This window comes from Lutra lutra, chromosome 2 (genome assembly GCF_902655055.1).
Source record: "Lutra lutra chromosome 2, mLutLut1.2, whole genome shotgun sequence".
Classification (NCBI taxonomy): Eukaryota; Metazoa; Chordata; class Mammalia; order Carnivora; family Mustelidae; genus Lutra; species Lutra lutra.
The window spans coordinates 191,532,744-191,559,756 of record NC_062279.1 but is presented as its reverse complement, the minus strand read 5'-3'; the positions used below and the strand labels follow the sequence as shown (position 1 = coordinate 191,559,756).

The window sequence follows — 27,013 nt, the reverse complement described above, 5'->3', positions numbered from 1 at the left end:
AGTGCCTGAGAAGTTCTTAAATAATATACAATTAACATTTTTGCCTTTGTCACTAAGATTAGCATACCACTGCAGTGTTGCAGGAAACATGTACTTACTGTTAAAATGGGAATTCCTTTGGGGGCACCTCAGTGGCTCAGTGGGTTAGGCATTTAGGTGTCTGCCTTTGGCTCGGGTCATGATCTGGGACTCCCAGGATCAAGTTCTGAATTAAGCTCTTTGCTCAGTGGGAAATCTGCTTCTCCCTCCCACTCCCCCTACAACTCCTCTCTCTCTCTCTCTCTCTCTCTCACTCTCTCAAATAAATAAAATCTTTCAAAGAAAGAAATAGGAACTTCATTGAATGACTTCAATAATGAGGATTTATAAACACTGTTATGACAAAAATGTAAGAAACTTTGTGGTTCAAATCCTTGTAACTAAACTAAATGTAGTTCCAACATATGACTTTTACTTAGCATTTGAAATACAAACATATAGGGGCGCCTGGGTGGCTCAGTGGGTTAAAGCCTCTGTCTTCAGCTCACGTCATGATCCCAGGGTCCTGGGATCGAGCCCCACATCAGGCTCTTTGCTCAGCCAGGGAGCCTGCTTCCTCCTCTCTCTGCCTGCTTCTCTCTGCCTACTTGTGTTCTTTGTCTGTCAAATAAATAAAATCTTAAAAAAAAAAAAAGAAATACAAACATATAAAAATTCTAATTATATGTCTCTAAAGAAGAAATTTTAAAATTCAGGTAAAAATACATCTGACTTAACAAATGGATAGAGTACTATAACCACATAACAGTACATCAACAAGTAGATCAGTAAAAATGAGTAGGAAATTCAAATAAGGTCATTTAACCAATGATTACCATCACTTAGATCCCTTGTGTCCTTGCAATCAAATTAAAGTACAGAATATTAGAGACAAAAGGGATATTATTTAATGTAAACCTCTTCTTTATATATGACTGACACCAAAAAGAGACAGGCCCTGTCCTACACCTCCCAGCTGCAAAGAAGAAGCATGGATTCTCCTATAACTTCTCTCCACATCCGTTTCTTGATCCCTCCTCCAATTGTGTCTACACAGAGGAGCCAACATGATCTTTGTAAGATGAAAATCCGATATTGTTATTGCCCTGCTTAAAATCTTTAACGTCTTCCCACTGCTCCTAAGATAAAGTCCAAAATACTTAACCTCAAACAAACAAACAAAAACAACCACCACTACAAATGCAGGGTTCCTACTTCTAGCCAGATTTCATGCCACTTCCTCTCTCAATCCTTATGTTCTTGCTATTAGATCTTCTCTGAATCCCTCACAAGAACCAATATCTTTCTTCTTCTAGGGACTGAAACAGCAGGTTCTCTTCTTAGGGAAGTCTATTAGGTTGGTCAGCTCTTATATATACCCCAAGGCTCAGCAGAAAAGAAAACCTCTCATCTAAAGTGCCTGAGATCCCTGAGCCTAATATCCTCATAATATTCAGTATTTTCCTTCTTTTTCATCTCTATCAAAGCTGTATTTCATTTTATCACACAGGAAGCACTCAACAAACACTGATAAATGGAGGAAAAAGATTAATGACTCTGAATTTCCTATCTTCTTATTATAGTACTTCTCCTCTGTTAAAAATTTTATTCACCTAACATAATTTTCTTAAACCACACTTATCATTTTGCTCAGACTCTTAAACTAATATCATCTATTTTTTAAAACATGCTTTACCATCACTTTATTAATATTAAATGATTTATTCTAAATAACAAGAAAATCAGCTTTCTCTTCAAACACTGTAGGAAGTCTCCAAAATTTACATAATAGCTAACTTTTAGAAATAAAGAGATGATACACAAAGTCTACCATCTTTACTAAATGATAATACAGCATTTCCCTTAACAAATGTTTGCCAGATTGATATTTTACTGCTCTTCTTTGACAAAGAAATAGTGATAACCACAGAACTGCCAAACTTTGGTACTGGTATTCCTAAAGCTGGTTCCTTCACTTCTACAGAGTTCCTCAGGAACAAAAGATACTGGACATTTCATAGGCCAGTGGGGATGGGGATGAGGATGAACAGAAACCAACCTTCTAGAGTAAAACAACCTAGCAGTCACAAAGACACAGATCTACATTTCCAAAACTAAAGAGTCTTGGTTTCAGTATTTGTATAGCTCTCAAGTATTCTCCTCATCTCAAATCTATAGTGCCTGAGCATTCTTTATGGTCAATAGATAGTTTATTGTCCTGAAATTTAATATTACAGGCAGACAACTGATACTAAAATGTTCTCTATATTGACTTACTTTCTCTGAAAAGTGAAAAATTCCAGTGTGTTGTCCCTATTGCCAAGTCAAAGCAACTATGCTCAATTTTCTTCCCTTTATTCAGCTCTATTAACCTCCTACACTGGAACATGCTTGGGTTTTTGATGAGCTCTTATGATGACAGAATGTGAAGGGAGCAATGAACCAGCATATTCTCTTGGGTGCCTGGTCAACCTTCCTACCTCAGTTCAAATGTCAATTGCTCTGGGAAGTCTTTCCAGATCCCACTCACCTTCCAACACAGACAAGGTCTGAACGTGTTGCCATAGCTCTCTCTCTTACCATCCTGGACTTGACCTTTGTAGCACTTACCACAATTTCAACTAAATAATTAATGATAATAGATGCACTGCTTAATGCCTCTTTATTTCCATGATTTTGCAAGTGCTATGAAGTCAGAGGCTCCTTCTGCCACATTATGCTCCATATATATACCAGGAGCCTTCGGACATTTGGTGTTGACAATTACATATAGTGAATAAACAAAATTAACACCTTAATGAAGCTGGTCCTTTGAAAACTGCAGAAAACATCAGAACAATTTAGAGACCCACTTAGAAGATCCCAACCTCAACAACAAATGAAAAAATTAACACAAACAATAAAAGCCATCCATGGGCTAAATGTTTTATATATATATCATCTTATTTATCCTTCACGATAACTCTTAAAGGTAAGTGTGTTTATCCCCATTTTAAACCTGAGGAAACCAAGGTATGGAGAACTTAAGTAACTTTTACAAGGTTCTAAAGAGAGGGGCTTGGAAATCATACATTTCTGACTCTCAAGCTTATTCTCTCTCTCTTTGCTTCTCATTAACATACGTTTTATTACTATATTTTGTATTCTCCTACATGTGTATTTATTACTTTCAGTAAAGATCATTTGTTTAATATAGAACTTAATGACATTAATGCTTAAATCCTAACATGATGTGTAATAATTTTATATAAATAAATTCGGTTAAAAAAATAAATTCATTTTAAAAAAAGGAGAGAAAGCGGAACATTGATTATTCAATATTCAATATATACACTTCTGCTTTATAAATGAAGAGCTGTTGAAATTGCCTTAGTAGTAAAATCTTAAAAAAAAAATTAAAAAAAAAAAAAAGAAATTGCCTTAGTAGAAGATAATAGTGCCTTGGGCCCAGAACTCTAGATGTGGAATGTATCTGGTATATAAACATAAGGGGAAGAAAGCTGATATAAGAAACTGTATTGAATCCCATATATCAAATCTTAATATGATTCATTGCTAATAATTACTATCCTTAATATAGAGAAATATAAAAAGAGAAATATGAGAGAAACGTATTAGAGTCCTTAATATTTTTAAAGAATGTAAAATACCTTCATTATGTCCATTTCTTATTAAGCATTCACAAATAGAATGTCTAACCTATTTTATGGTTTCAAAATATACTATTACCACATGTAATCTTGTGCCTTAGCACTTTAAGAAGAATGTAACTTGAAAATTCTTTTTAAAAATACCTATTAAGTTTTCTTGAAATATCAACTTGCTAGTACAAGTATTCTATACTAATGAGCTCTACCATTTTATTTTTACCTCACGGATGCTTTTAGAGAAAGAACCCCCCAGTCCTATCCACAATTTACAAATGAAACAGACTGAAAGAAGTTATAAGACCGGTGTGATCAGCTACACAGTGACACCACCATGCCTAAAATCAAAAATGAGAACACTCAAGTACAAGACTGAGAAATTCCTTAATAAAAGGCACATATGCAATGCTATATGCTGTAAACCAGCCGTGTCACTTTGGACATGTCACTTCAGTTCTTGAGAACTTAATTTTTACTTTATTGTGGTAAGAATACTGAACATGAGATCTACCCTCTTAACAGGTTTTTAATTGTACAGTACAATATTGTCACTACGGTTAACAATATCACACAGCAGATGGCTAGAAATTCCTCATATAACTAAAATCTTATACCTGCTAATTAGCAAACAGGGAGCTGTTAATCAACAACAATTTAATATTTATTTTGAGGAAACAAAGTGTGCTAGAGTGTGCCTTTTAAGATTCCTTCTATGCCTTTATTATTTCATATGCAGGTACAGAGCAATTTTCAATGGTACTTGAACTTATCTTGCAACAGTAACTTCAAACACTGCTTTCATGTTCAATTGTTTCTTCTAGGTCCATAAAGCACACTTATGCAGTTATATATTCATTTATTAATCAAGCTTTAAATTCTGTCCTATAAATATGTTCTAGTGTAGATTTAAAGAAAATATAGAAAGTAAAGAAGAACTGGTTACCAATCTGACTGCTAGGAATGTACCTTACATTTCTACCTTTATGACTGGAACCAGAAGTTACAAAATTGTATTTAAAGTACACGTTGTTTTTTAAAGATTTTATTTATTTATTTGACAGAGAGAGAAACAGAGAGGGAATACAAGCAGAAGGAGTGGCAGGCTCCCCAGGACCCTGGGATCATGACCGGAGCTGAAAGGCAGATGCTTAAGGACTGAGCCACAGGTGCCCCAGAGCTGTTAGTCCTTTTGACCAAAAAAAGGACTACTGAAATCAAACTCAATAGGTATTGCCATCACTCTAAAAATTATAAAAAGTTGCAATATACACCTGCTGTTTTCTTCCTCCAATCTAAGTAGAGCTACTGAACACCTCATAATTCATCACTCACTTTTGTTCTTATGGGCACATCTTTAATTGAACTTAATAACAAACAAAACTTGAATTCATGTTCGCTAATTATGAGCCACAATGTGCTGGTTAGTTACTTTTCTTTACTGACCTCTTTCTCCTCTTATAAACAAACTTCATTTACTTTAAATATGTTTCCTGATTAAATTTACCTCTACTTTTCATACTTAAATTTTTAAGAAGCCCAAACCAAGCCTTCCATTGTTCCTGTTCCATATGGGTTTGGTAGAGAAGAGCTTTGTTAAGCTGATGCTTTAGATGAACTTGTGAGAGAAGAGACCTATTCAGAGCAGAGAACAAAACTAAGAAAGTTTATGGGGACATAAACTGGATGGTGAACTTTTCAATTCTTCATAAATCAGTTTCATTGTATGGTTTTGTTTTAATATTATGTTAAATTCAAAGACATCAGGCACAGTCCCTTATTTAAATGTTAATAGCCAGTAAATTTCATTTTTTATTACTATTTTACTGACCTCAGCTTTTACACATTGATATATATGAGTTAGTAATTCCTAAAAACTACCGAACAGTGAGTTACTAACTTTACTAAGAATATAATAACCTAGAGTTAGTAATGACTAATTATCCATAACCAAGAGTTAAAAATTCTCATGAAAGAATTTCCAGCAAGTTAGGGGGACCACTTACGCTCAGACAACAACGATGCATGTGGATCATGGTAACCAAGCAGTAAAAGTCAAATGGTATTTATTTACTCTGTCATAGTAATTGTACTTCAAGGAATCTGTGCTACAGAAATCACCAGAAAGGGGTGCCTGGGTGGCTCAGTGGGTTAAAGCCTCTGCTTTCAGCTCAGGTCATGATCCCAGGGTCCTGGGATCAAGCCCCACATCGGGCTCTCTGCTCAGCAGGGAGCCTGCTTCCCCCTCTCTCTCTCTGCCTGCCTCTCTGCCTACTTGTGATCTCTCTCTCTGTGAAATAAATAAATAAAATCTTAAAAAAAAAAAGAAAAAAGTCACCAGAAAATGAGACAAACTTAACATTACTTATCCTAGAAAAACATGACAATCCACATAGATAAGGAAATGTTTAAGTAAATCATAATGTGTCACTCTACAAAACATTGTACAATATTTAAAATGATGCTTTCAAAAAATTGAATGGCATTGGGAAATTTAGGGAGAATTACACCAACTGTATATATAGTTTAACCTTAATTCTACTAAAACAAACACACGTACACATAAAATACATATAATATATAGAATATGTGGATAATCAAGTTAAAATATGTGTGAAATAACGCCTGTGAACACTGAAATGTACCACTATGATATATAGGGTGATTTCTATTTTGACTTTATGCATCTCTATATTTCACAAGTATTCAAAATGAGCAAGTACTATAATCAGAAAGAAAAAAAAACACCAACTTTTTAAAATATGTTTGTTCAGAATTTAGAATGAGCTGCATTGGGAGGGACGAGTGGAAATCAAAATGCAGATACTAAGGGCACCCAAGTAGGATTAAAAGAGTTTACATACATGATGAACACTGGGATAAGAGCAACAATTCCAGAATAACATCTACCAAGCTAAGAGAGAGTAAGCAGGAAGGAAGTTAACACAGTGAGATTACTAAACCAAGGGAGACAGACCACCACACCATCCTCTGATAAAGATACATAGTCCCTCATACAAATAATTCATTCATTTTTAATAAAGTAGGTTAATTTCTCATTTACAAACCTAATGCTTTCTTTCATACCTCATTACTTTTGTGTTGTTGCCCTATCTCAACACTCCCTATATTCAAGGAAAAAAACACACATACACACCCCTGCAATCTCACTATCATCCAATATTCAAAAAAGGTCTCACTGAAAAATGTCTGTTCAGAGGCTCTAAGCAAATTTCATTTTGAACCTTACTGTCTGCAGCCCAACAGGCTATTTCACCAAGATACGATCACACATTTAATAAAATGCACCAAAGAAAGAAATACTCACAAAGTTTGCTTAATAATGTCAATTCAGGAAAACACAATGTTGACAGACTACTAATTTTTAGTGCTCTTTCTTCTTCAAGGATATGCAACAATGAGGAAGGTACATGGGAGTTCTTCTAATTAAGTTTTATACTAACCTTTAAAAATCTCCCAAATTATCTTCGTATGTTACTACTTATATTCAGTTGGTACTAAAAAAATGAAGTCAATACGTTTCCCATTTTGAATAAAATAATAAATAAATAACAGTACATTAAGGAGGTTTCCCAAAGTCTACAAAAAATACTTCTAAAGCATCATTTTATTTGAGCTGGTCAAGTGTCAGCATTAAACACTACCCATACTCTACTTTTAATAATAATGGATCCATTATTTTGAATAATGCCTGTCATATGGATAACATTATTATTGGACAGGTTGAAGTATATTTTCATTGGATCCTTTAGACAGTTAATAAATTATATGAAATGTCCTATTTGATGTGCTTTTGAATATCCTGCCTCTAAACATAAGGTTTACTTGAATAAATATAGTAGCATGCCATAATGAGTATACTAACAAGTGTAAAACAATTAGATGTCTCTAATGGATGGATTCACATCTGCAAACCCACCTTTCTGCTTTTATTTATATTTGCATTTATTTTACAATGTATTTATTCACATGCCATAAGTTTTTGTTTCTTCAGTTCCTTCCGGGATAATTTTTTTCTCTTGCGACCTCTACATGTGGTTTAGAAACTTTGTTCCTTTTCAGTAAGAACCCTCATAATGTGACTGGTGGAGCTAATTCATAAGTTAATTTAACCATGAACTCTTGTGTCCAATGGCACATCTTGGGAGCTCTGTTCACCTGGTTATGTTCAATGTCTAAATAATTTACATTTAAACCTACACTTACATTTAAGATCTCTGCATTTTTAAGCATATGCAAAAATTCAGCACTCTATCTACCACCAAACCTATGTCCAGTCCCTTATTTGGAACTGTACAATGACAACTCTACCATCATATGACGGAACGGCATACGTTGCTTAAGTAAAGTAACATCTTTCAAATGTTTGGTGGCTCTACAGATATGCATTGCCTTGACAACTCAGGCAGTTTCACAGGTGTTCTTGAACCTAAAGATTTGAATCCCTTGATTTGCATGTGTTTGTTGGGCCAAGTAAGTAGGGAAGCATTTTCCAAAATCACCTTGGTCACATACAGGAAGAGAATAAAACCCATTTTTAATGGTTTTCCTAGCCAATTCTCCTAATGTCTGATCTGTCTCAGCTAACAAAGGATCACCACAGTGAACTTTCAGGTTTTAACTGCCTTTTTAATTGAGTCTTTCCTTCTTCAAGCTAACCAGGTGTCTGTCCACAAAGGATCTACAATTTCACTACTGACTCCACTAAGCTGAAGAGAGTAGACTGATACCGGGTACCAAAAATTCAGACCGTGGTCAAAGGGAAAGGATCCAGTAGGCAAAGAGAAGGAAAGGTGGTAACAAAGAGAAGGAAAGGGGCATTCATCTGGAGAGAATCCTAGTGGAATTCAGGGTGCTATTTTTTTTTTTCCGATGCCTAAGTAAAGATTCTTTAGGTAAGAAATGTAATAACCTCCCAATAAATTAATCATTTTAGCCTAAAGCTAGTTGGAGGTGTCTTTGCAATTAAAAGAGATAATGAATACATTCATTTTACTAAATCTTGTAAGTTGAATTTAGGTCCATAAGATAATCGAAATGTTATAAAATGTGCAGCATTTTGGAATGACTTAAATAATATTTAACTGTCACACATAAAAATTCTTGAAAATTAAAATGAAATTTCACTGAAAATGCCTGTAACTCAAAAAATGACTGTGCATTATTTTAAAAGAAAACGGTCGCCTAAGCTGTTCTTCCGAAGTCAACTACAGTTAATAATATGATTAAAACTCAACAGACAAATTCAGCTGAACAAGTAAAGCCAATATGAAGAAGAAAGTCTATAGATGTACATGTTAACAGAAAACTATGTCTCAAGAGACTCTCTGTCCACTCCTTGAAGTCATGATCAGTATTCTGAGTCAAGGTTCAAACAGCCACCATCAGCCATTGACAGACAAATCAAGAACACTGAAAACTGGAAAAAACAGAAGACATAAATATAAACCAGTTGAGCCTTCCATTCTTGCCAGAAATAAAATCTCATACAAAAAGATGACCATCAGTCAGGACCATTTACTCTCATCCAAAAGTATTTGGAAGAGTTTTGAGGAGAGGAAAAGGGGGAAAAAATACCAAAGCAAAACAAAACAAAATAGGAGACTGTTGAAAAACGTCTTACAGGGTCAGCTGTCAATGGAATGCATTTTAGTATTCAGGTTACCCACCCATGCAGAACATCAAAAACTGGGCTTGAGTCTCTCCCCTATTCTCACAGGCTCAGGCTACTGTGGAGCCACTGGGGCTGTCTTGAATAGTAACACACTCTGCCTCTGCAGGATGCATAAACGCCAACACAAGCTGATCAAACAGAAGGGGGTGTCCTTTCTACTTGGCTTTCATTTTCTTGAGTCATACTTTAAAACACTTAATTCTGGTACAATTTAGCAACTCAGCTGTCCAAGGTGCAGCTTATTTTTTCATTCATCTTTACCACCTACTTTGTTGTTCTTTAACATAAATGCTGGATAATTATAGGTATAAGTCACCCATCTTAATAACTTCTTTTATGGGCAATCATCCTTGACATACAGATGCTAATTCTAAAATTTGGGGTTATTTATGACTCTTTCAATACTTCGGGTCTTTAAAGCAATTTGGGGATTTGAATTTTAAGGGTTCGACTACATTTATCGCAATCTTACAAGGACTTGAACTTTAGGATTATAAATCTTTTAAAAGCATAGAAATCCTTAAATCGTGAACGTTTATGATGACTTGATTTGGTTACAACACCGCAGGAAATTCTGATGCAGTTAAAGCTTAAAGAGCTGCTGATGCCATGTGAAAAGATGATCAGGAGTTTAATTTAAAATGTCTTAAGTTAAATTGCTACTTTTATACGTGATTTAAAGGCAATCTTCAGACACAGCACTTGGTGGCTGTCAAAAATATTTTCCTGTCAGGATTATATGATTTTTGGTGGGGAATTAGTAGCAGAGCATAACATTTTAAGATTAGGATGAAAAACTCAAAAATAGGTACTTAACAAAAGGTTAAAAAAGAAGAGAGGGAAAGAACACGGGAAAGACAAAAAGACACATGAAACCTTTCTCAACTGCTTATGAAAATGCTATTGATTTTCATAGCTCATCAAGACCTCTTCAATTAAGAAAATGATCTTTGATTTAGCTAATTTTCTTACTAATGGTACTTAAGGACATTTCTAATAATACTGTAACTAATAGTAATAGGGACCATTCATTAAATGCTCACTCTATCAGGCATTTTTCTATTTACTTCCTATTCCCCTCCCCAAACCAGCCATGTAGCTTTTATTACTTTTATTTTACAGCTTGAGAGGACAGTTAGGAGGTTGTGGAGGTGGGACTGTATTCAAGTGCCTCCCGTTCCAAAGGCCATTTCTGAGAAGTTCATAATAAGGGACAGTGCCCATAGATGGAGTAAAATTTAGTTTCTACAATACTTGATCAGTATTAACCACAGTGGAGATGAGAAGTACTGCAACACTAATTTCATAGTGGTAGGTCTAGGTCAGAAATTACACTAGCCATGGAGTATCTTCCCCCAAGATGTATATAATTTATAAATAATATCTCTCTGAAGTTTCCACATAGATGTCAAAGCGCCATTTAGAAGTATTACCGTTCATCAGTGAAACTTGAGCATCTAGTAAAACTAATCTCTCTGTGGAGCCTCCCTAACTCATTAGGCATATTACCGCTCACAAACAAACTGAACTACACTGTATAATTACCCCAAAGATCCTTTTCACTGAAAACAGCCTGTTGTGGTGCTTGGATAGTGATTAATAGACTAAGAGTGCAATGAGTCGTCTTGATATCACTTCAGAAAAGTGATTTCCTCCCTAATAATTCCCAAGATACATAAATATTCAATTAGGGTCTTTGAAATCTAGTTTTAATTGGGCATTCACTCTCTACCCAACTTTAAACTTAGCCCAAGCTAAGAAAGGTATTTTCTTAGTTCTTGCAATTAAAAAAAAAAAAAAATCCCACAACTCTTGATGGGTTTTTTAAAGTGGGAGGGTAAAATAAAGCCACGATTATCTTTTATATGAAATTTTCAAATTTAACAGCATTTTAAGACATACTGTAAGGCAATGAGGTGAAACATAATTGAATCACATGGGAAGTTGATTAAAGTTTCCTGGGACCCTCCTGAGACTTAGTAAAAATAATAATAATGACAGTAGCAAATAGTTCATCTCTATTATTATGTGCCCAGAACTGTTTTAAGGACTTTGCATGTCCTTTCCCTTTAAATCTTTACAAAAATCTATGAATTAAGAACAACTGTATGTCCATTAAAATACATCAGGAAATTGAGGCATTAAGAAATCCAGTGTCTTACCCAAAGTCAAATAATTTATCAAACCTAGGCAAACACACCACAAAGTCTCTTCTCTTCATCACCACACCATTCTGTCTCTCCAGATATGAGAATATCAAGACCTGGGGCCCAGATTTTAAATATTTCCAGTAGCTCCTCTGCTATTGTCAGCAAATCGGGCTGGAGACCTGCATTTTTAAAGTTTCTATTTCAGTAACTGGGAACCAACAAAAAACTAAAAACAAGCTTTCTACATTGGAAAAAGAATACTGAAAATGTCAAGTAATAAAATTTCCAACCTACTTGTGTCTTTTTAAAGTGTGAGCAGTCTTATTTTCTTATCCTAGATGACTCCTTATATGGTCAGATGGGGTACAAGGAGTAAGTACAAGAGACAGATCTTGGAAAAGTCAATACCAATGGTTCTCAGACTCTCTGGTCCCAGGACCCTTTTACATGCTTAAAAAAATGATGACATAAAGCAACTTTTTAATATGTTGGTTATAGCTATCAATATTTATGAACTAATAGTTAAACTGGAAAATTTTAAAATACAAGAATATACAAGCACACATGCCATATGCCATCAGGGCAATGATGTCATCACAGTCACATGCCTTCTGGAAAACTCCAAGGTACACTTCTATAGGTATGAAAGTAAAAGACAGATAACAACATAACATTGCTACAAAAATTTTTTCCTCTTACACGTTCTCTGAAAGGGTCTCAGGGACCCACACATATCCCCTGAACTCATTTTGAGAAGAGAGAACTACCTGCTTCACAAAATAACTGACAAACAAGTTTTACCAAAAAGAAATACTCGAATGGGGGATTTAATTTTCCATCTCAGAAATAATTTTCACAATAGACAGAATTACCACCAACATCATTCCATTTAGATTCTTGAATAATAGGGACCAAATGTTAACTTCTTCTGGTATGTATACGTAATCACTCTTATGAAGAAATTCATTAATATTAAACTAAATTTTTGTTTTCTCTGTCAATAAGACTTAAGCAAGACAAAAATCATTAAGATCTCTAGACTGTTATGATCAAATATAAGAACTCTCCCTCTTCACCCACTCCCTAAAACAAATGGAGAATTCCAATTAATTCTGAGTACGATGGTTAACTCTTTTACATATTTGTTAGTACATAAGCACACGTCACAATTCTAAGAAAAATGTCATACCTGGTTACTTATGCAGTAGTAGAATTAATTTTATTGGGCCACAAAAATACTCAGACAGAATGACATCAAAAGGTTTTGGGAGGGTATACGCACATCTTAGGACTCATCAATGCTACCTAGAGGCACGCTCGCATTACTTTCTCACACTGGCCAATAAAATCACAATGAATGAAAAATGAGGATTTTTCTCCCCACTTATCAACGACAACAATACACATATACACAACACACACAAATGGAGATAACAAAGGGAAAATGTCAGGGGGACCTTACTCATGGTTGAATCTTTTATATTTTATTATAAAATAGTCTATAAAGAAATTCATTTGCATAAAAAATAAGACATAAATGCAATAATAGTCTAAGTGTAAATATGTCCTTGAAAGCAAATAAAGGCTAAACTACAATATAGCCTCTGTCCTTAGGGTTTCTCCCTAGGTGAACAAATCCATATTTGAATGTAATGCAAATCTAAGAAATCCAAGGGAAAATAGCCATTTGCAAAACTTAAGGAAAGATCACCTCCCTCTAATTCCAACTGCTCTAGCCATCCACACCATGCTAAATTTAGGTTGCACAGCATTTCTCAAAAATTGCTCTTTGTTCTTAAATATAAAAATCAATCAGTTTTCCTTGCTGATTTCTGGGCAAAAATGCCCCACTTGTAATGGGAACTGTCACTCCTACTTGGCAGTCCTTTTCAGAGTTTCAACCAGTGGTTAAAGTGGTCCAAATGAAATCTGAAATAGAACTGAGTTTAGCATTATATTATTTGACGATCTTCAATCCGTTTGCTTTTATAACATTTTTAAATCTCTTGTTTAGGATTTGCTAGGCTGTATCTCACCAAAGAATTAAAGGTAAATCAAGACCATAAAAAAAATTTGTCTTTCTTAATTACTAGAAACAATGCCAGCCACAGTAGCTGGAGCCAGCACATCTCATACTTGCTATTATTCCCCGTGGAAAGGAATATTTAAATCTCCAAACTGTAAGAAGATCATTAAGAAAACCTTCCATTCATATTTTTGAGGAGAGCTCTCAATCTGAAGGATAATCACACCAAGCCACTTAAAATGAGACATCAAAAGCATTTACCCATCAGGCAAATCACATGCTGATTTATCACTCTTCAGGCCAGGGATGCCCGACTCAGCCTAACAGGTCTAAGAAATATTTGCATATTTCACATAAACCTTTATACTAATCACTCCTCCCCTCCGAGTTTATAGAAATAGTCCAGACAACCATATACACCAATGGAGCAGGTTATTGAATATTTAGAGATACGGAAGTGCTATGGAATGGCATTCAAGCACTCTGACACATTCACCTTCAGCTAAAGACAGAACAATACGCTGACAGACACAGTTCTAATGACATCAGGACCTGTGGAATGTATGACTGCTAGGAAACACATGCTGCTAGGAAACAAAGAACAGATCTGATCAAATCTTCTATTGTAAGGACTGGGAATCATTGTGGTTATATCTTCTAAAATGAGAGGACGCGTGTTCTTTAATCTTCAGAAATATTTACAAATGTAGAGATTGTAACACATACCCTCTAGAAATGAGACAAACATATGAAGCTAGATTCTCATAAATTAAATCACAATTCTCTAAGTTTTCTATTAAGATGACAGCCACTACCAATAGTGCATAAAAATATAACTTAATCAAAGTCAAGCATCAACGATTCTGTATTCTTTTTTTTATCAGCTTAAGCTCTTTCAAGAAGTCAAGGTCTTAAAAAAAGATCTAGAAATGATATTACCTAGAAAATAAGTACCATTTTACATTACAGTGCTATACTTTTAAAAACAAAATAGAACACAGTCATTTGCACCAAACACCGAAGCAGTCAGAGATAATCCACAACTAAGGAATTTAGTAGCTTTTAATTATTAAAACTGAAAAACAGTTTAGCTTTTTAACTTTTTAAAAACTGTTTATCTTCGCACATTATTTAACCCATGCTTTGATTACAAAACAAAACAAACAAACAAAAAAAGAGTGAAACAAAGTTGAGAGCTATTTCAACACAAATATCCTTTTAGCTCCTACACAAATTACTCGAAAACCTCTTGGTGCTGCTATAAAAGAACTGACAATTCTATCTATAATCCACATACAGACAAACTGGGCACCAGAACTCCAGGTCACTCCGTACCATTACAGACTGAAAAACGTATCAGGGAAATCTGGCTAAATTCTGTTTAATCTCATAGGGAAATGAAGAACACTTTCCAAGTGAAAAATTACTAAAGAAGTGTTTCTTTGTAGATTCTACAATGACATTCTTTAACTAGTGTCCATAGCCCAGATGACACTAAATTAGCAGACCGCCTATTTACTTCAGAGCAAAACACAGAAGGCATTTTTTTCCTTCCTGCCAGAGTCTATGCGTCTCCTCATTTCCCCAGCAGCTGGCTGGAAGGATGTAAAATCAGAGGTGCAAGAAGGCTTATACTTCCTAGTGAGTAATCCACCCAGGAAAGTAAACACAAGACACACCACCAGGTTGGGCTCTAAAGGAGAGTGTGGCAGGGATGCTTACACCGTTATTTACAATGTGCTCCAACTACCGCAGGCAGGATCACACACAGGGAGGAGACACCCAGAGGTGGCTCTCACACCTAGAGTTCGCCCAATTGCTATGATATCTCTGGGCCATAAATCAATAAGGCAGCCCACGTTTCTATCAGAGTGAGGGAAGTGACCGGAGAATTCCAGAGACCAGGGGTTATGATGGCTTGACTCGGTTAGTGCAATCTGGTCTAGAGATGACTGTTCTATCCCTTGGTCCTCATCAGGGCCAATCTGGGGTGCGTCGAGCGCTGCACCAGAGACACGCGCCGCACTCATCTCGCGGAAGTGCTCCTCACTGGGGAGAGGTGACACTGTGAGGCTTCCTCGTAGCCCTTATGGGGCCCGGCGGCCTCCTCAAACCAGATTTTCTAGTTAAGCGGATCCCAGGCGATTTCGATAAGCAAGCTCTCAGCTCAAGTAGCATCAGCTCTACCATCTCCACAAATATCTCCCGGCCATCCCCGGAGCGCGCAGGAACGCGCACACACTGTCACGCACACGCCGACCACACAGCCAACTGACCCTGGTAGCAGAGGTCGCCCCCACCCCTACATCTACACCCACCCACCTAAAGCTGGGGGGCTGGCACGCTTAGCCCCTGAGCTCCGACGGGGGACCAGTGGCGGGGGCGCGGTGGCACTGACGCTCCGCTGCAGCCCGAGCGTCCCCTTCTCCCGTTGGAAGCTCCGGGGCGCCTGCCCTCCTACCTGTAACCCAGTCGACCGCGGACACCAACGCTCTTCCTACCCCGCCCTGGCATCCCAGCTGCCCGGATTCGTGCAACACCGTCCCCCGCCCCGTGCCCACTCCCAACACCGCGCCGCCCCGGGCCACCCACGAGAGTAGCAGCATCCTCCAACCAAAACCGCCTAACAAAGCCTGGGGAAGCAGCTCTTAACCAAACTGCCGTGAAGGGGACACCACAGGCGGGGTGCGGAGAGGCAGCACCGCTATACGACTCCGGGGCGCGACCTGGGCAAATGCGGCCCCTACGGATGCTCCAGGCAGGAGTCTGGGAAGGATCGCGGTGAGCTCGCAGCCCCTCAGTCCCCATCAGCCCAGAGCCCAGCTCTCACCCGGTCCCTGTCGGCTATTCAGCCCGCTCCCGCCTCCAGCGGCACCAGCTCGGGCCGATGGAGAGAAGGCGCCCCCTGGTCTGTTTTCAGCCCCCGCCAAGCGATGACACTGGGGTGAGAGAGGAGGGAAAATTCCCGGGGTGGAAATTCCAGTTTCTATTCCCAGCGTGTTGGACTGTGAATGCGCCGGCTCTGCTCTCCCCTCCATCCCTCTCGGCCGCCAAATCGCCCAATTGCTGGAAGAACCTCGAACCCGTGCCAAACCCCAGTGCCCACCAGCCAGGAGGCTCCCTTCCCACCCCGCATCACGATCGGATGAGTGTGTGTGCAGGCGAGTGTGAGTGGGTAGGTAAGTGCGCGTGAAGCCCGCACCCCCTGAGCTGCCCGCCCCGCGGCCGCCACCGCCTGCGCGGGGCCAGGGCCACCACTATTAGCAAGAGTGAGAAGAATAAATTACCTTTCGTAACCGCCGGTGCCTGAGATCGTCCCATCAGTTGCTCAACAACCTGCAGCCGGGGGCAGCGTCCACAATCCAGCCATGGAGCCCGGGGCAAGAGACCGGCCGGCCCCGGAGAAGGCACCCCACCACTCGCGGCCAAGAAGGGTACCAAAGCGCAGAGAAGGCAGCAGGAAGGTGGAGAAACAACAACAACAAGTCTCTCCTTCCCCCTTTCTTCCACTACACAGCCATGGAGAAAGGGCAAGGGGAAAATAAGAAGAAAAGACCCAAATGCGTGTCTTCCTTGACGTTTCTCTCGCTCCCAACACACCGAGGGGGTCGAAACGGAGCAAAGAGAGAGGAGGGTTCAAATGTCTCTCCCAGTGCACAGTTGCACAACTTCGGAGTCAGGCTCCGTGTCCAGCAGCAGCCGAGAGACCCGAGCGGCAGCGATTAACATGCGGCAGTCATAACTGAGGCTGCTTCTCCCGCTGCTGCTGCCGCTGCCGCCGCCGCCGCCGCTTAAGAAAAGACGCTGCTGAAGAGACCAAAAATCTTCCACCATCCCCCAGCCGATCTTTATATCCAGTTCTCCCACCCCACCCCCTTCTCTTTCTTTTTCTTCTTCTTCCTCGTCCTCCCCTTTCCGCTTGGGAAAGGGAGCAATGGAATAGGTAGGGGGAGCCGCGAGAGCCTGGGCTGGCTGCTTCTCCGCCAAACCCGCCTCCTTCTCCCGAGGTTTTCCCTCCGCGGAGGGTCTCCTCTCGCGCCCGCAACCCGCGCCGAGAGCCGGAGCGAGGGTCACGCAAACTCCTTCCCGGGTGCACGGTGGGGGCGCGCGGGTGGAGCGGGCGCCCGGCCGCTGAGGGCTGCGTCCCGGGGGTCGCGGAGCGCGGAGCCCGCGGGGTGGCCGATTAGCTGGCCGGCCGGGCCGGGCAGCCGAGGGCATGTGGGAGCTTCATCGCGCGGCCCCGAGCTCCGCGCCGCCGCCGCCGCCGCCTCTTCGGTTCTTTCTCTTCTTCGACTCTCCGAGAGCGAGCAAGGCTCTGGCGCTCTCCACACACGCACACACACACACGCGCACACACGAGCGAGCTCCTGCCAAAGCAAACCGTGCAATCAGCGCGCGCGCACACCCGGAGAAAGAGGACGGAGGCAAAAAAGAGAAGAAAGAAAGGGGAGGGGGCGAGTCACAGGCGGCGGCGGCGGCAGCTGTCGAAGCGGAGGCAGCGAGCAGTCCGGGGAAAAGCAGCAGCGGCGGCGGCGGCGCCCACCCGGACCAGCGGCAGCATCTGCATCCCCGCTCTTGGGAACTGGGGCGAGAGGTGCTGGGCGAGCAGGCAACCCGGCGACGCGCCGAGAGCCGGTCGGAGCGCGGGCGCGCGGGGGCCGTGCAGCCTGCGCGCGGAAGACGCAGCCGGGGCCCGAGCCGAGGCCAGAATGAGCCGCGGGCTGGCGAGCGCCAGGAGCGCCGAGAGCCGGGGAGGGGGCTCGCGCGGCAGGGGGGGCGGGGAGGAGGGGGATGAGGGTGGCAGGTAAAACCCGGATCTGGAGTGCACGCGGGCTCCGCCGCGCGGACTCCACCTAGCAGCTCAGCGAACGCTTGGAGGTGGGAATGAGAGAGGGCTGCTATGGGAGGCTTCCCTTTCAGGGTTTGTTGAACAAAGGGTACCTCTCCTCCAGGCTTTGAGGCACGCTTCTCCCTCAGTCTCTCTCTCTCTCTCTCTCTCTCTCTCTCTCTCTCGGTCTCTCTGTCTCTCTTCCTTCTCCTCCCTTCCTCTCTCCCTTTTTCTTTTCCTCCACTCCACCCCAGGTAAGTAAGTAAACGTCAGACTGAAAGTCCTGCCAGTGTCTCTTTTTCTAGGTACAGATTAGTCCATATTTTCATTATGCAGGTACCGAGTCCCGGTGTGTTTTCTGCCTTTGGTCCATTTTATGTTCCTTCAAACTTCGCTCAACGTGCAAGTTCATGAAGACTTTAAAGTATCCTGTTATACAGACATAGGGATTTCATGAATTTATTTCATAATCAGTAAAAATTACCATAATGGATATAGAATGGTGCCAGTTCCAAAGCCATGCCTTCTGATGGAGGGGAAAGTCTGCTCAGTTAACTGAGTGACCTTGGTCCATTACTGAGCCCCTTTGTGCTTTCTTTGTAAATGAGAGAGAGGGTTAAGCATGTAATTTATAAGGTCTCTTCCTGCTCTAAAATTTCATGATCTGAAAAGACTAAGGTTTTATTTTCTGTATCAGTAAATTCGAGTTAAAATTATGAGAGAAACGAAGATTTATTATATGCCTTTAACAAGCACATTATATCCAGATTGTATTTGGATGCATATATTCAGGATGATCTAATGCCCTTCCAGAGCTCTTTGGGAGGTGTAATCAATCCCAACACATCTGAAAAACCTAAAACCTCGTTAGAATTAACAGACCCTACCCAATACAAGGGATTATCAATATCTCATTCGTTCTTCAATGCTCAGTTCTAGTGCCAAATGCTCCAGAAAGCCTTTTCTCACCAACCCCAATCAAAATAATCACCCCTTTTATTATAGTCCCATAGTACTTTGATGGTATATCTACAATAACACCTATTTCATTCTTTTTTTCTTATTCTTTTAAAATAAGGAATTGCTTGTCTTTATATCTCCTCAGATTATAGGATCTTTCTTAAAGGCAAATTCCAAATTTTACTCATCTGTATAACATAAGATTACTATGTATCCACAGTACACTGTAATTAAAAAAAAAAAAAAGTAGGAGGGGGATTTCCTGATATTTCTGAATTCTGACCAACCAGATGTTGACACACTTAAATTAGGCTACTCAAAGTTGCCTAATATAAGACATCCATAAACTCCCCTGATTACATAAAGAAAATGTAAACTGACATCTGAAATCATTTGTTACTTAAAGAATTTTAGAAATAGATTCTAGCTAATTTGACAAAAGGAGGTAAAATGGAAACTACCCAATTCATCTCCCAAATGGATATATGTAGAAAAGAAATAAAATAATAAAATGTGGAATGAATGATGCTGTATAGATATTAAATGTTATTAGGGATAACAGCAGACATTAATAAATAGTACCTACAGACCAATTTTATAGAATCAGTCTTATCATATCTTGACAGGTCTGGAAGGATATGGGAGAGGAATTCAAATTAATTTCAAAATGGAAATTAGTATATCAAAATATAAAATATACTAACTGAATATCATATTAATTTAAATAAGTAATTAAATATGAGACATAGTAACTGAAAAGTAAGCATATTAAGTTAAATAATTAATTGAAAGTAAATTATTCACCAAAGAATTGACTACAAATAAAGTTACAAACAGAAAAATGAGAAGAACCAAAAAGAGGGAAAAGTAAGTAAAAAATAACTCGTAGCTATTTAAGAAAAGCAGGGAAAGGAAGAGAATAGGTTAATTACTTACACAATTAAATCAAGTGTCAATGTAGCAGCTTTTATAGCAGCAACTGTATTTTGGGCTCAAACTCCATGCTTCCAAATCCTTTTTAATCTGATAGGCATAGTCTTTTATATTTAAGATATAAAGCATCCTATTCTATTGCCAGGAAATCCATGAGTCTTGCCAATATTTTTCTAAGATGACCTTCTAGAAAAATAAAATCAAGTAAATTTTGTGCCTTTTTTGCTATACAACTATATTTAACACCTTCTCAGGGACAAGATAGAATCACAGATGATGTTTGAGCAATGATGCTATTATACAAGGTAGAGCTGTGTGCGAGAGTGGTTTTTGAAAATGATGGCATGGTTGGCTTTAGCTCTATTAAGCTTAAACAAATCAGTATTTACCATGTGGAAAAGAAACCCCCAGATAAGCTGAATATCCAATTAAACAGGACAATTAATTTGAAAATATTTTAACAGCTAATAAAATTCTGTGCCCAAATGACCCTTTCAAATTATTAAATACATTAAGATCTCCAACAGCATGAAAGTTAGGAAAAGAACATGGATAAAATGTTCACAGAATAGGTAAATACAAATAAATAACCAATAAATGTAAGCAAGGATGCTCTGCTTTTACACACACAAACACACACATACACACACAAATCACATGCACATAAAAATATACCCAATTACAAGATCTATCATGTTTCATGTTCTGCCTAGGAGATTAGCTGAAAAGTAACAGTGCCCTACTACTAAACTCTTAAAAAAAAGTACGTTGAGACAGGCTTACTGCTGGGCTAATAACATACATTAACACAATTTTCTGGAAAGAAAGTTGAAGATATGTGTCAACTGACTTATAAAATATGTATGTCATTAATCCAGTATTTCTATTTACAGATACCACTTCTGCAGAAATAAACAGAGGTATGGACAAGGACTTTATATAATGTTATACATCTCAGTCATAACTGTTATGTAAGGGGAGTGAGTATGTAAGGTATGTATGTATTCAGCGGGATCGTGTTTCTTCATGCTCAGTAAAAGACCCCTTATCTGATTGGCCTGGTAGTTATTTAGTTGGTGGGAAAAAATGTTGGTTAAAGCAAAAAATACTTTTTTAAATGATCCATATATTTTATTTTAGTGAGGATTCATTTTTGCTGCAAGCAACAGAAACACAAAATAACAGCAACCTAAACAAAATAGAGGGTTTTTTTACTTTTTCTAGCGAAACATCTAGCATTTGGTGACCCAGGGCTGTTATGGCCCCCCAAAGCACCTTTGGTGTAAAAGACACCTGAATCTTCTTGCTTGGCTACCTATGATCCTTATTCGCAATTTCAGCTTTAGCAATCATGCTACGTTGTGGAAGCAAAGAAGAAAAGGAGGAAGATAAAGACATACACCCAAGGACATTTTCCTAAAGTTGCACACACCATTCTCCCTTCACTTCATCCTCAGAAATGATGAGATGGTAACACTTCGCTGCAAGGCTAGTGGGAAACACGGACTCTTCCAGGCAGTCCTGTGTCCAGCTAAAAATCAGATTCTTTCATTATTTAACGTTTCCTTGGCCTATAACTTAACAGTGTGCTCCACCGTCAACTGAGCTTTGCATACATTAGGTTTTCAGTAACCAAAGGAGGATCTAATGCGGACACTAGACAATGCCACCCTCACGTGAAATGACCTTTCAGTTCAACCAGAGGTAAACTTTCAAAAAATTTCAAAATTACTGAGCTTTTGCCATCAAGAAAAATACTCTCTAATACCTGATCAAATATCAGCAGACAGTTAATATCTTAAACACTACTGGGCCTAGACAGACTGACAAATCAAGGTAATCAGGGTTAAATTACATCTGCAAAGCAAGTAGCAAATCATAGAACTCAGATTCCTAGCATGCCATGGCGTGATTAGAATTCTAAAGGGTCTTAGTTTCACTAGAATAATGATTCAAATTTATAATATATAGACCATCAACATATTTGATTGCCCTATGGGATAGCTTAAATCTCTGAGTGCCTGGAGATACTCTCTATTCCCCAGAATATACATCAAAGGCCCATTTTAAAGGGCTGTAAAATCTTACCCAGATTATATTGCCCTGCTAATATGATATCTATTCCTGCCTCAAGCAATTCACCCTTATACTTTTTAACTCCAAAAGAGGATCTGTGTATTTTCTACATTCTAAATGACCTGGAAGCTATCTATCTATAAAGATAAGGTAAATCTAGCTCTAGCTATTTTTTAAAACAACTTCTCCTAATTAAGTGGTTAACTTTTTCCACATCCTGACTTATTTTCTTCCCAATGGAAGAGACTCCTTAAAACTTTGTGTCATGGGTGCCTGGGTGGCTCAGTGGGTTAAAGCCTCTGCCTTCAGCTCAGGTCATGATCCCTGGGATTGAGTCCCGCATTGGGCTCTCTGCTCAGCAAGGAGCCTACTTCTCTGTCTTTCTCTACCTGCCTCTCTGCCTACTTGTGAGCTCTGTGAAATAAATAAATAAAATCTTAAAAAAAAAAAACTTTGTGTCATAATTTCTCTAATGCTTACATACATGCATTTCAGTTCTGGAGGACTCTGAAAGAAACAAGCTCCTTCTTCTTCTTCTTCTTCTTCTTCTTCTTCTTCTTCTTCTTCTTCTTCTTCTTCTTCTTCTTCTTCTTCCTCTTCTTCTTCTCTTTATTTATTTATATTTTGTAACTTTCCCCACTACCTTACCTTAGACCCAACAATTAAATTATCTTTCATAACTGCAAATTAGTTTCAACACCAAATGCTTTCAGCCACTTACTACAAATGTTAGTGATAGAACACTGGCTCTTAGAGAAGTATTCAGCACTCACACAAATATAGTTACCTTAAAAGCATCACATCACAGTGTCTGGATTCTAGTTCCTAGATTATAGAAATATGAGAGTATTCAAAAACCCAGTACTGCTTTCTTATAAAGACAAATATGCTTGTGCTTTATAAATGAAAATATCATGGTCAACCAGAGATAGTAATAACTGTCATGTTCTGAAAAGGAAGGAAATAGACTTTTGGTTCCTTTGTAAAACATGGCCACTCCACTGAGTTCTGCTCATCATTTCTCTCCTATAAGACTGTAGGAGACACCAAGAGCAGATATAAACCTTACTCATAATTGCTCCCCTTTCTCTGAGAATGGTTCTTACAGATGTGGGAAGTGGTTTTGTACCTACCCCTTCGCCATGGTGGATTGGTCCAGGCAAGGGCAACTGACCCGAGCTTGACTAATCAGCATCATTCTCTAGGATTTTTTAAGACTATGTGATGCAAAGAGTTTCAATAAATTCCTTTGGTGGAGGAGGCTCAGTAGTTATCTATGGCCACATTTTCTGCTATGCAGTGCTACCTGAATCTGACTGAGAGCAATAATTTCCTGAAGAATGTAGACAGATTTATAAAAAATAGTTAGCCTTCATCAGAAGTTCTTTTTTCTTTTGCATCGATTTATAAACTCCCAAATAAGATGCACACAAAGGGAAAGTTCTGTATGGACATGTTGTTGTAGTGCTAATATGCAATCTGTGTTATGGTGATACCTAGGAAATTAGGTTCCCCCTTAATATTGTCTACTGGATTTTCCAGAAAGCTGAGCTTACAGAAGGCATATTGCATTTTTCTTCTGGGAATGTTGGTCACATTATTTTTGCAGTCCTCCCAGTTAGATGATTTTCTCATTTCTGGTATCTGCTTCAATCATATACCTCACCTCTTTTTGTATTAAAGCAAAATGAAAAGTGGTAGGAAAAATAATGGTCATTGCCTACTTGGAAATACAGTGCTCAGGCCCATAGTAGATATTCAATAAATGTTTGGCAAATGAAATAATTCAAGACAAGTGTTATATAATATATATCATCAAATATATAAGGTATATCTATTAAATTATGTCAGATCAATATATCTGTCATTCAATCGAGATTATGTATTAATAGAATTTATACATCTAGATGAGAGCCATCAAATTCAAATTAGTCACTTTGACTAGGGTAGGCAGCCATTGCTCAAAAGAAATTGAACTCTTGAGATCATTTTATACTATAGCATGCTTTGGAATAGTCTTACGATATTAGCAAATCTCTTGCTTTTAAAGTACATTTTTGTTGTTGCTGGGCTAATGATTTAGGTCAAGTGAAAAAAAAATCACTGGCATTAAAGACCTATAATAGAGCTTGGAAATCAACTAATTAGTTATCAAGCCAGGGGATAACATTTTTTTGTTCAGAATAAATAAAGTATGACTAATTTTTTCTGTGGATTAATTTTTGACTATAACTTCTTTAAAGCAATGATCATCATATTCTATGGCCTGAGTAATCCTCCAAAGAAACCAGCAACAGGGGTATTATGCCCACTTTATTAATAATGATACTAAGATTCAGACAGTACAGTAACTTTCTCAAGGCTAAACATTCAGTAGAGTATACCATTTAGACAGATTTATCTTACTAACCCTCTGCCTACATCAGAAGAGACCCTAAAAGCAAGTTTCCACAAAGAGAAACTTCCTCCTCAGCTACAGTTCATTGGATGAGGGAGGGAAGGAGGTAAGTTGCTTGGTTCGCTAATCAAGTCTTCTTCCTAGGGAAACTGGAATTAGATTGAGAGGGTCATTGTTCTCTGAGGGTTTTGGAGGGGAGGGGAGTGGGGGGGTTAGGTGAGCCTGGTGGTGCATATTAAGGACGGCATGTATTGCATGGAGCACTGGGTGTGGTGCATAAACAATGAGTTTTAGAACACTGAAAAATAAAATTAAATTGAATTAAAAGGGTGTCTGGGTGGCTCAGGGGGTTAAAGCCTCTGCCTTCTGCTGGGGTCATGATCCCAGGGTCCTGGGATCGAGCCCCGCATCGGGCTCTCTGCTCAGCAGGGAGCCTGTTTCCCTCTCTTTCTCTCTGCCTGCCTCTCTGCCTACTTGTGATCTCTGTCTGTCAAATAAATAAATAAAAATCTTTAATAAAAAAATTAGATTAAAAAAGAGAGAGAGAGTGAGTCATTGTTTCTTTCTCTCTGAATAGGCCATGTGGGTGACCATGCTGTGGTGTGGCCCTTTCTCCCTGCCAAATTAATTCAAGAATCAGAGGTGGGGGGCGCCTGAGTGGCTCAGTGGGTTGAGCCGCTTCCTTCAGCTCAGGTCATGATCTCAGGGTCATGGGATCTAGTCCCCGCATCGGGTTCTCTGCTCAGCAGGGAGCCTGCTTCCCTCTCTCTCTCTGCCTGCCTTTCTGCCTACTTGTGATCTCTGTCTGTCAAAAAAAAAAATAAATAAATCTTTAAAAAAAAAAAAAAAGAAAGAATCAGAGGTGGTTCACTCTTGAGGAGAGACATGGACTGTTCCATAACCAGTTAAGCTTGCTTTTAGCCACCCAGCAGAAGTGAGGAGAAGACTAAGTTGCAGAAAGAAGCATAAAACACGTGCACAGAAAGGAGTGTAGATAAGCTGCAGCAAGAGATTTTGAACGGCTTTCTGGAACCTGGTGCTATTTCTTTCCTGATACCCAGCTGCATTTCTGTACTTAATTGGAAAACAGTCCTTGTGGTGTTATAGTACATTCTTCTTTTTGACGATGCCCACACAACTTTGTGGTAGTTATCAGTGGGTTTTGTCTGGTCATTTCTCTCTTCGCACTTCTGGAAATAGTGTACCTCTTCCTTGGGTGTCCTTTACCTCTTCACTTTATATAGTGGTAATGATCTGCCCATTTTGGTACCCAGCTCACACAGGGAAGGCACATGATCCAGGCCAAATCAAACACTGTAACCGGCTCTCCCCGAGTGATTTGTTACAGATGGCCACATGACTTAAACCTAGCTAGTCAGAGTACTTCCCTGCGATTTTTTTTTTTTATATCAACAGGGAAATAGAGTAATTTTCCCTCCTTCTCTGGTGTGTTTTTAAATTGGAATGGTATAAATCTGAAGCTTGCTTTTATTTAGTTGTTTATTTACTTATCTATTTATATTATCCAAAGCTCTCTTTCTCTCTCAGGGTTTTAACAATTATAAAAATAGAATAATAATTTTCTTCTAATTTATCTCACAAATAAAGAGATGGAATGTATACATGCCAACAACTTGGTATATTCTTACCTTAAGTTATTTAATATTAGATTTAAATAAGATAAATTAGTTATACTATGTGACCCATTATGAAATAAAGTTCCAAATCTATACTGTGCATCTTACACTACAATGTGCCTACTGCGTCTCTGATTTTCTAGTAGTTAAGGTAATCCTGGAACAGGACTGTAACGTGGAGAGTGGGGAGGCTGGTGATATTTAAGCCTTTAACACAAGGCTTTTGAAGTTGTATGGGCAGACCATGGGTAACAAAGAAGAGGGGTGACTTCTTAGCAACTTATTTATGGGCTTCCATGATCTTCATCATGTCCACTCCGATTCTCTTCAAAGAACTCAGTCATATGACCACACCCAACTATAAAGGAGTTGGCAAATATGTTCGAGCTTTTGGTCCACAAAGAAAATGATGTAACTTTACAAACAACTATGCAGTTCGTGCCATATGCTATTCGTGATCTGAAGAAAAAAAAAAAAAACTGTGGAAGAATATGCAGAATTATGTAGCTCAATCACTGCCACATAATTGAAGTAATATTTAGCCCATATGACATAATAATATAAAGAGCCCAACACATGGATTCAGAAGACTTTTGCTCAGTCTTGTCCTTACCACTGACACACTCTGTGTTCGGCAAAGTCTCTTGA

General features: G+C 38.9%; 1 protein-coding gene across 14 annotated transcripts in view; it reads right to left on the bottom strand.

Annotated features, from left to right (window-relative positions):
* Positions 1-18,242, bottom strand: part of ADGRL3 (adhesion G protein-coupled receptor L3) — an 846,536-nt gene extending 828,294 nt beyond the window's left edge. For 8 of the 14 annotated variants that reach the window (XM_047719401.1, XM_047719403.1, XM_047719406.1 and 5 more), the window contains exon 1: positions 16,821-18,240. The gene's annotated coding sequence lies outside the window, so the exon portion shown is untranslated. Of the gene's footprint in view, positions 1-16,820 lie in introns of all 14 variants that reach the window. The other 6 variants (XM_047719413.1, XM_047719415.1, XM_047719409.1 and 3 more) reach the window with 2 other exon arrangements.
* Positions 18,243-27,013: the final 8,771 nt, after the last annotated feature.